Raw genomic sequence first — 11899 nt, forward strand, 5'->3', positions numbered from 1 at the left:
TTTTTTTATTATTATGCAAGTTAGCTAATGTAATTATGAATAATTCCTTGAAATTCCACATGATGAGTTAGACTGGAGTAACTCTAAATTATACTCGAGTCAGTCCCAATTAGACTAGAAGCAGAGTCCTGATTTGCATGGATTTCTTCTTAGAGTTGGGTTTACTATTTTCAAATAGGTGAATATTTTTAAAATTGGCAGTTAAAATTAAAAAATCCCCACTTCTAGTTTCTCTATCTCATTTATGTTATAGGTAGAGGGTTAGGGTATTTGTACATTTTACAGTTTAATTATTGGCATGATAATAGTACCCTGTTAATTGTATCAAATTATTGCTCCTATGCCAAATTTCTTTGTAGGTGGAGGGACTGCGGGGAAGGTTGATCCAAGGGAATCTGACAAGTTGATGTCAGATTTCAACAATTTGATTCCAAAATGTAGGCATGTGCCAAAGGATCTAAAATTTCATATCAACTGACTAATAGACTGCATCAAATATTTGCAAGGCTTCATGTACTATTAGTCTATTGAGTGCCTTTATATTAACTTTGCATGTCTGTAGAAAATTATATCTAATAGAAATAATTACAATCAGTGTATTCTTTTATTACAAGAACTACAAAAGTACAGATAATAATGTCTACTTTGAATGTCCAAGGCTGTCTCCTTGTCATGCACTGTCATAGTTGCTAGTTGCTAAGACTAAAATGCAATGAAAATAACTCCTAATACAATCAATGAAAGCATAGAAACAAAGCATTAAAAGGAAATGCAAACCAAACAAATTCTCCTTCCATGTTATTCCATTGTTCTTCTTTCTCCTTCAAATTATTGTTGATCTCACCTACAAAGCAAGTGTGATGCAAGCAAGATGAATTGAAATTGACAACATAAGATACTCTAAATGTGGCTGATTCTGATGTGAAATGCATCCAATTTATAGAAAAATTGGAAAGAGGACAACAATTAGCAAGAAATTGATATTATATGCAATTGGATTCAAAAATGGGAAATATCAGATTTAGAAAGAAATGTCATTGCACACTTTCCATGCAAGAGGATAAGACTAGCCATCAAATCTAATGTTAGGATAAGATGCCATATCCAAACTCATGACGAATAAGGAAACATGTTTCCAAATTAAAGCACAAAAATAGGAGCCACTTGAGAGAAATAATGAGTTGGAAATTAGGTGTAAATGATGAATTGAAAATTAGGAAATGAGAAAGTGATGAAATTAGAAATTAGGAAATTAGTCAATTAGGTGAATTAATTAATAAGTTTTCATTCATTAATTAATTCACAAAAGAGGGGGAATTAATTAGCCAATTGAATAAATATTTACTTGTGACAAAAAGACTTAGGATAAATGAATAAATTATTTAACCTAGAGGGAAAATGACAAATAGGATTAAATGATTAAATCACAGAACCCTAGGAGATGAATTAGAAATGCAAGGACGATAATTAGGTCATGACAAAAGATAATTGATATAGGGTCAATTTGATCATGATTTAATGATGAAAATTGGATAATTGATGAAGTGTCGATGTTGATTGATAAAGATTAATGATAAATTGATCAAGATTGACAAAGATGAAATTGATAGACACCAATTGATGAGGACCAATGACTAATTGATCCAAATTGTCGAGAAATGATGATTGATTGAGATCGATGACAAATCGAACAAAGATTGATAAAAGGTCGACTTGATGAAGGTCGAATGACCAAAGACCAATGACAAATTGGTCGCAAATTGATAAGAGATTGGTAAATTGATGATTGATCATTACATTACCCTAATTTGACATTGAGAGGGTTGACGATGTCCAATTGACATGATAATATTGATAATGATAATGTTGACAAGACCTAATTGAAAATGTGACAAATGCAAGAAACATAGAAGAATGACAAAATGTCGACAAATAATAAAGATCAAGTGTGCGACATAGAAGAAATGTTAATAGGATGCAAAAGGCTAAAATAAGGTCACGTGGACATGTTAAAGTATGACACCGCAAGCATTGACCATTTTTACATGCCTACATTTTGCCCCTCTTTGAGACAATGTGATTATGAGCGTTGTTTCAAAGAACATTCAAGAAATATGCCCCAACAATGACAACATATATGTATGCCCTTTCGAGGAATTGACCAAAAAAATCCAGAAAAGAGGCCAATTTATCAAAAATAATACTAGGACTAGACCAAGATGACTGCAATGACTGACATAAGAAATGTATGTTAGAGGAAATTAGATGGAGAAGAGTTAGTGGTGAAGAAAAATCTTGCTTTCACAAATGCACAAAGAGTAGGTGAGAACTTTTATTTAATATTGCAAAATGGATGCAGTGCACTATGGCAATGAAGGCTAGGGCTATAATATAATTTAATTGGCTAATTAATTCCCCCTCTTTTGTGAATTAATTAATGAATGAAAACTTATTAATTAATTCACCTAATTGACTAATTTCCTAATTTCTAATTTCATCACTTTCTAATTTCCTAATTTCCAATTCATCATTTACACCTAATTTCCTAATTGTTAAATCCTAATTCCCAACTCATTATCTCTCTCAAGTGGCTTCTATTTTTGTGCTTTATTTTGGAAGCATGTTTCCTTATTCGTCATGATGGATATGGCATCTTATCCTAACATTAGATTTGATGGCTAGTCTTATCCTCTTGCATGGAAAGTGTGCAATGGCATTTCTTTCTAAATCTAATTTTTCCCATTTTTGAATCCAATTGCATCTAATATCGGTTTCTTGCTAATTGTTGTCCACTGTCCAATTTTTCTATAAATTGGATGCATTTTTCATCAGAATCAACCACATTTCGAGTATCCTTATGCTATTAATTTCAATTCATCTTGCTTGCATCACACTTGCTTTGTAGGTGAGATCAACAATAATTTGAAGGAGAAAGAAGAACAATGGAATAACATGGAAGGAGCATTTGTTTGGTTTTCATTTCCTTTTAATGATTTGTTTCTATGCTTTCATTGATTGTATTAGGAGTTTTTTTCATTGCATTTTAGTTTTCGTGGTTGGCTAATCTAATGCTTTGACGTCTTTGCCTAAATTCCTTGTTGCACTAATTATAAAGTGGTCTAGGAGGATAATTTTTTGGAAAAGGTTCAACTATTAATGGAGAATAGTTGACAAAAGAAATATGGATTTACCTAACAACATGGGCTACCTAACCTACTTGAAAATCTTTTCTACATGAAATGAAGATTTGTCCAGGTGAACCATGTAGATTTTTCATGATGTTGACAAAATTGATATAAAATCTCCAATTTATTGTAGCATCAAGATTCTTATTCATGAGTAGTACAATGCATAGGAAAGTTGTACCATTTATTAGAAACAAGCTCAACCATCTTAAGATACCCATGTGTGACCTAGCTCCCAACTATCATAAAAAATAGCTACAGGATATGACAAAACAAATCACTAAAATAATATTTGTAAACATTTATTTCTTGTAAACAAATAATATGAAGATAAGAAAATCCTTATATCATACCTAATATATTTCTTTTGAGGTTTGTCTAACCTAAAGCATTGCATGATAGAAAATTCATGTAGATGCGAATCAAGCAAAATGTTGTCATTATTAATGTCATTAAGAGCTTCATAATATCCATTAAATAATATTTCTTTGTGAGTCTTTGAGAGCACTTATAGCTATTATAATGGTATACCTTATCACACATTTGTCACTATTATAACCCTATTAGCCCTTATGTTTGTTTTGTCACATTTTTAGCACTTTTCCCTTGCCTATGTTGTCTTCTAACCATTTAATTTCTCTTTTCACCGTGTTTTAATGTTTCCTAAGTTTTACTTGGTCCCAACCCATATCCTAACTTTTCTCTTTTTTCTTCCTACTTTCTTGACCCTTATTGAAGTAATTCAATAGCTAGCCAGAATTAATGAGCCTTGGCTAAAATTTCTCTAAAAGACTACAAAAGGTCCAAACTTTACCTCATTTTAACCTAGAAAATGCAATTTTTTAGTAAGGTAAGAAAGGTTTTCTATTTTTAATAAGGGTATGTTTATTAAAAAATATTTTAAAAACTTCACGAGTAAATTTAATTGATCCTAGCAATTAGAATATTATATTGAATGAATAGGTAATTTAGCCATCGAGGTTTTTTTGAAGTTGGTCCTATTTGTTATGTTTCCAGGTTTAGTTTAAATTTATTAAAAAGGCTTTATATGAAAGTGGCCGAATTTTTCCAAATAATTTTTGTTATTCCCTCCATTTATATTATCACTCTTACATATTCATCCATCCATTTTAATCTCATTTGGTTTGATTAATTATTGCAAAAAAACCTCCCCTTAATCATTTTATATATATCCTATGTTAGTGAATAATTTTTAGTGTGTACATCAAGTTTTTACCTTTCAATAAATACATTTTTGGAATTAATTTTAAAATTTGTGTACTAAAAACATACCTATTTGATGGAACATAATTTTTTCTCTTAATTATTTACCTAAAATAGGAAACAACAATATCATTTTGATATGGATCTCTTCTTAATTCATCATATTTTTTTGGAAATTTTAAATAAATTTTAGTATTCTTTCTTGACAAGATAATCAACCTTATATTTTTGTGTTGATGGCCAAACTTTAATATGTATGTATGTATATGCCTTTGTATTTGTGTGTGTGTGCGTGCGTGCGTGTGTGTTTCTGTATTTATATTTATGTACATAAATAATAACTAAACTATTAAAAATTGCATTTATAGATTCAGGAAAAAAAAAAAAAACTTATTTACATGACTAGGAGTTACAAAAATAACAATTTATTTGAATAATTTTATTTATTTGGCAAATTGACTCAAAGTGACGTTGCACGTGTATTTAGTGGACACTTTCAATTGAAAAATTCAAGGCCCGTATCTAAATTATCTACAGAGAATCTAGTTAAACCATTTGTTTGACCAAAATTGACTTTTAGTTAGAAATAATAATATGCTAACAAGTTGGCCTAAGGTGTAGCACAACTTTGATCTTCCACCCTTGAGTCCCAACTCAAAGGATGAAACCATGGGCATGGTCCAAGATGTGACCCAAGGAATTAATTATAGATAAAGCATAGTTCCAACATATTTTCTAAGGCATCTATTATTAAAAAATATTACATTCTTTAGAATATATGAGTTTAATTCTAAAATATTCAGTGAAGGCAATCATTCCTTGATTATAGCCTGATAAGTACTATTCACTTTAACATCTAATCTCCTAAAATAGTTATTACAATTTTACAAATTTTAATTAGTTCTAACTATTATTATTTAATCTAGGATTATTTGTGTTTAATGCCATCTTTACTTAATTATCATAGGTCCACTTTAAGTAAATATTATTTCCTTTACATTTTGAGGAACCTAATTGTAATGGTGAAAAATTAGGGTTTCCGCTATAGAAGGAAGAAACCGCTAATTTATGAGAAAATCCATTACATTCATAAGAGGGTTCCAATCCAATAGATCTGGTCACAAAATGGCAAGGATTAGGACTAAGAATTCTGATTAGATTGGGGGGGGCGGGGCTTGATGATGTGAATTAATAAATCGTCTTTTGTAAGTTGAATTGTTGAAATTAGGGTAAATGAGCTGAAATGAAGATGAAAATGCGAAAACAATAAGCTATAGTCGCAAGATTGAGCCATGAACTTGGATGTGTTGCCCATCGCCTTGGTCCTTCGAGCTTTTCGCACTCCAATGGGGGATCGATCTGTCACTGTAAATAATGGAAAGATAGACCTCAGATTTGCAATGACTGATAATGATGCTTTGCTTCTTGAATGTAACCACATATGTTTTATGAAATGGCATGAACATGACAAAACCCTAAATACACACCCATGCTTGCATATGAATTATGTAATGTTGCTCCACAACGGATAAATGAAGATTATGCAGCCTTGAAGATCTCTAGAAATGCTTGGTGACGAATGCTTCAATGCTTGGATGATAGATTGTTTGAATACAGATCGATCAGATGCCTTATGATTCTCTGTTGTTATGAAATGAGAGGGATGGACCTCCTCTTAAACTTGCTCATCAAAAAACATCTTAATTTTCCAACATAGGCCGACATGGAGATCACATTCCACCAACTCATTGTGACCATTAAGAGGGACCAAATTAAGGTCCTTTTTAGAGGACCAAGGCGCCACGCCTTGGTTCTATTGAGGACCATGGTGCCATGCCCTGGTTCTACCCCATTTAAGGGCCAAAACAAGGATGCTATGTGATGTGAAAAGTGGAAATGAGGCTAAAATTGAATGGTATGAGCAAAATTAGGTCCTAGTCTGGCTTTGGGACATGAACACTGAGGTAAGGGCCCAAATGTGGACCAAATTGTAAGGGATTTCAATTTAGGACGCTACACTAACCAATCTTAGGTAGCCTATTTTCTTTCTAGGCTTTCTCATATGTCTAATTTTGATATAACTCTAATCTATCATCTATTTCTATATTTTTCCATGGTTTAATATTTGTATACTTATATCTTATGATTAAGAAATTTAGGTACACAATATTTAATACTTTACACCACTCTCCCATCCTAACGTATTCTACAAAATGACAACTATTAGGGATTTTTTCTGGGATGACATTCGCACATAAATTTTGGAATGGGATAGGTTCTTATTTTTTATTAATCATCGTTCTTTTATCGTTAATATTCTCATGACACATTTCATAAGGATAAGAATGTGTTTTCTATTATTATTTTATTCTTTTATGTTTCATATTTTCCTTTTCCTTCCTTCATAGAGTTGATTAGTTCTCAATAATACCTATTATACAATTTAATGCCATTCATACATGAGATTCATGATGATCCTATGGATTATGATACTAAAAAACATCTTCCTACTAAGTATTTATCATGTGTTACCACGAGTACAAAAGCAACAATATATGACTTAAAAAACTACCAAAAATTGCATATAAATGACTAAATTTGATCATGTGACCATTAGTAGTTTATTGCCAGTCATTAATCGTGCGTCCAAATTTATGACTAAACTATTTTAGTCATTTATTGGTTGTTTTGATTGATCAATTTGGTCATTTATTTGGTCATTGATTTAGTCATTAATTTGGTCATTTATTTAGTCATTTATTTAGTTGTTAATTTAGTCATTGATTGTTGTTGACCAGTCATTGATTTGATCATTGATTTAGTCGTTAATTTAGTCATTGATTGTTGTTAATTGGTCGTTTATTTAGTCATTAATTGTTGTCAATTGGTAGTATATTTAGTCATTTTAATCATTATTTTGCCGTCAACTGGTCATATATTTAGTCATATTAGGGCACAATGGAATCGAATTGCCATCCTCTTGCTTGTAAAGCAGGTACTCTTCCATTTAAGCTAGCACTCTTTAAAGAATAATTATACCACGTATCCTGTGTTAGTCTATAAACATACATTTCTACAAAATACAAAATCAAGTATTTGATGACAAAAAATCAATGTTTAAGGACATCAAATCACTATCTAAAATATCTACAAGAGAGGATTTCAATGACAAATGATCAACTCTACACACAGCTAAAATATCCACAATGACCAGCTCTACAATCAACTAAAATATCTACAAGAGAGAATTTCAAAACAAGAAGATTTACTCACATCTTTGTTTTTGCCCCATATCTCCTCTGCTAACTTCTTTGCATATTCAGGGTCATTAGACACTAAAATATTATCAAATAAGGTTCCTGATTTGACCTGTTGCACAAGAAAATAGGAGAACATGGATTGTCAAATGGAATCAATTACTCAAAGTCAACCAAGACATTGCAAGTAGGCTGAGTTGACAACTTTAAAGAAGAAATGCATATACGAACCTGCCATAACTCAATTCCAATATATTTCAAATTAGGGTATACATAGAGCTCGAGGTCATCCTTGAATTTTATTCACAATAAGGTTACAATATAGTGTCAGATATTAGAGTATTGGAGACCATAAGCTTTTAAAAATTTGAAACCCCAATGATATGTCATTTATAAAGAAATGCTTACCAGGATTGTCAATGAAAGGAGCCTTCCATTTTCCCTTGTAGTTTGGATTCTTGATTTTCTGTCAATTGTTTAATGCATCATCATAAGAAACCCATAGATACAAGCACTAAAAACAAGCAAGAAAGAAGCAGGCTACCAACAATGTTGAAAATATCAACACTATAGTACTTGAATATGAGTGCTCAAAATATTAAATAGCATCTCTAATACATAAGAAGAATGCAATAGGAAGGAAATTGTTTCATATTCAAATGCTACAACTATATGATAGATTGCCAATGCTACCAGGAAGGTTTTTTAAGCCATGCATACATATAAAAACTGTATTATAGATGTACATGTATACATGTGTATGAAATGTGAGTATCTACATTCATATATGTATATACATGTGTATACATATGATTTCCCTTAGTCAGACACACACACATATGCACATAAACCCTAAACCAGTTACAACACCAAATGGTGTAGTGTTGTATCCATATGTATAGGATTTGGCCCAAGTATAGGCCAATGATACCCGTTTGTTTATTTATGATTTTAGACACCTTCATATTCAAGTGCTACAACTGTGAAAGATTTCCAATGGTACTGAGATGGTTGTTTAAGCCATGCATCCATATAAAAATGCATATGCATATTAAATATATGTATATGTATAATATGTGAGTATCTAGATACATATATGTATACAAATGATATTCATAAACACATACACATATATGTGGCTTAACTGTAACAGTCGCAGCACTTAGATTTGGAGGTACATGATAGCTTAAATAACCTCCCTCACACCATTGCCAACCTGTCACGACTGCAACACTTGGACTTGGAACGGCTTGATGACTTAAATACCCTGTTTGATACCATTGGCAACACGTCACAATTAAGGAGGTTGGAGTTAGAATGTTGTGACAACTTAAATAACCTCTTTGATACCATTGGCAATCTGTCATAGTTGTGGAACTTGGAATCATAATGGTGTGACAACTTAAATATTCTCCTTGATACTATTGGCAATCTGTCACAGTTGCAACACTTGAACATGGAAGAGTATATAAGCTTAAATAATATTCCTAGTATGTTTGGCAACCTGTACAACCTGAAGGCTTAAGGATAATAGCTCTGAAAAGTATAAGAAATTAATTCTAGAGAAAATATTAATGAATGAAATCTGAGCAACTGATATATCTTGGCCACACAAGAATATCACTAAATAAAATTTCATGTAACAACCATATAGACATGCTTACACAACTAAATGCATATTAGTACAAGATTTGGGGAACTCTTACAAGTTCCAGTTTGTGTTTCTATGAATTTATAAAATTGATAATACCTGCTCTATAAATTAAATAAAAAGACTGGAGAATTACCTCAAGTGTTGTTTGCTTTTGTAAAAGATAATTCAGTTTGATCACTACTGTAGTTATCCAGAATGAAATCAAGAAACCTAAAATGCAAATGACAAATGTTCAAGTGTTAGTATCCTAAATTGTTAACACATATTCCCAAAATCTATGCATACCAAGCAGATTAAGGAATGTAACTTAATTTTGAATAATATTTATTAATAGTGTTTGCAATTCCCTATTAGTCAACTATACTTTGCTAATAAGTAGATTGTGTGACAATGGGAAGTTATAAAATAAAATTGTGATACTCCTACATGGCTGACAAATCGCAATTGCTCTGTCCATTATTGTTTTGACCTCTTTATTCTGAGCCGGACAATCATATTTTCAATGAATGCTGTTATGAAGATCTTCACATTGTTCACTTTGGCTTTGACAGTGACCTTGATTGATTTCTCTATATTCAGCTTCAATCCCCATGATTTTGATCTTGATGTGTGAATGAAACCTTTCCTTTAACCTGTGACAGACTCTACTGTCTATGATCATTTGATCATCATTCCATATTGTCGCTGCTGCAACAATGATATGTTTTGAAGTTCTGTAAGAGTTGTCACCAAGTGTTCACAGCCTTTTCACTGCTCCTTGTGGTTTCTCACTCAAGCTTTAGAATGGAGTACTGCTCCTTGAACCATGATGATTACATCTTCATGCACAAGTCTGTTGATGTAAATATACACTATTGGGGTCTCCCTTGATTCTTCAATGTACATCTATGATATTCTAGTGGTAGACTGGTTCTACATCTTAAACCGTGCTTACTATCCTCCATTTGTTAACTTGATGCCTCTTGACTGTTATGACAGTCTTTGACTACTTCAATTGCTTTGTGTTAAACACTCAGGGCTACTTAAATATGAAAGTCACTATCACCTCTATCAATGTATTTTACTGTTCTTGTGGAAGCTGAATGTCTTTGACCCTAAAGCATGTTGATACTTAGGCTTGTAATGATTGGGCTACTCCATTGGGCTTTTGGATGACTATGTAAGGAGTTCTTACTGTCTTATCCTTCTAAAAGAATGCAATCTTAGATATCTCTACACTGGCTCTCACTTGCATATGGATAGTGATCTACTATCTTTGAATCTTTTCCATGTGCATGATTGTAGTAGTCTAACTATGACTGCACCGGACTGTCTGCATTCTTGCATGCATCTTTGAGTGAGGGCTACTCCAACCATCATGGTCATGAATGTATGTCTTTCTTGGATAATACTACTCATGATTGTTGTTAGACAATATTTATGCTTTAGTGGATGGCCCATTGATTGTTGAAAGCACTGGATATTAATAGTTCTGAGATTCTTATCACAACACTACTCCAACTGCTTAGATCACTATTATGGACTGAGAAATGCCTCTCTCATCATCACTGTTTATTGTCTTGAGTGCTTCTACCATGTAGGACGATCATTGCCTTTTTACTTTGAATGGACTATGATTTTAACCATCTTATTACTCATAAGAACAAGAATATCTCCTTATGGCTGAGCCTTTTGACCTTTAGTAACCCTTTACTGGCTGCACTACGAAGCTCATCACTTTTTCCTCGACCATGGCTCATCTTTATGTATTATCTCTGATCTTTGTGTCAAAATCTGCACAGAGTCATAATGAATATGACTGTATTTTGACATGGTAGTTGTCTCATGGTCTTCTTGCATCTTGAGGAGATGTTCACCTTTGATTAAAATTTAAAATCACTCTCATCGTTTGGATGCCTCCAAATCTAGTCATAGTTTGATCATGAGTTGTTCTTGACTGTCTATTTGGACTGCTCCAATGTTTCCTTTATTTTCTTTTGTATGTGATCTTTTTACTGCCTTTAAACCCTGGCCATTGTTGTGCCATCTAGACTGATATCATTATCACCGTCTCTCTGCTTGTGTATATTGCTTATACACTGGGCTTTTACTACTTTGAAGTCTTTTTGCAACATTATAGGCATGTCACCTTTCTTCTTTAGCTTATAACCTATCACATCACTACTATGACAGAAATGAAAAGATTTCTACACAGGAAAATCAACTAAAACCCCAAAATAGAAGATTTTTCAAGAAGAAAAATGAAAAGAACTATAAATGAATTCCAACTCTTCAAAGGGAAGAGTACCTCAGATCAGTCATAAGAACTTTTGAAGACTTGTAAACACTCTACATTTATGAGAAATAATGATCACATCATAACACTAGAGTACGGGAAAACTCTACCTCCTTATTTTGAAAACTCTTTGATATCTGCCCATAGACTCTTACATGTGTTATTGTGGCAAATCTTATTGCTATTGCATTACTGAATCTATGAAATCGATAATCTATCCATGAGAAAAGCAAAGCAAGGAGCCAACCTCTGCAATAAGTGCAGTCATATAGCAGAGTTCTTAACACACAGTCACAAAGTTTTA

The sequence above is a fragment of the Cryptomeria japonica genome, chromosome 4 (genome assembly GCF_030272615.1).
Source record: "Cryptomeria japonica chromosome 4, Sugi_1.0, whole genome shotgun sequence".
NCBI lineage: Eukaryota > Viridiplantae > Streptophyta > Pinopsida > Cupressales > Cupressaceae > Cryptomeria > Cryptomeria japonica.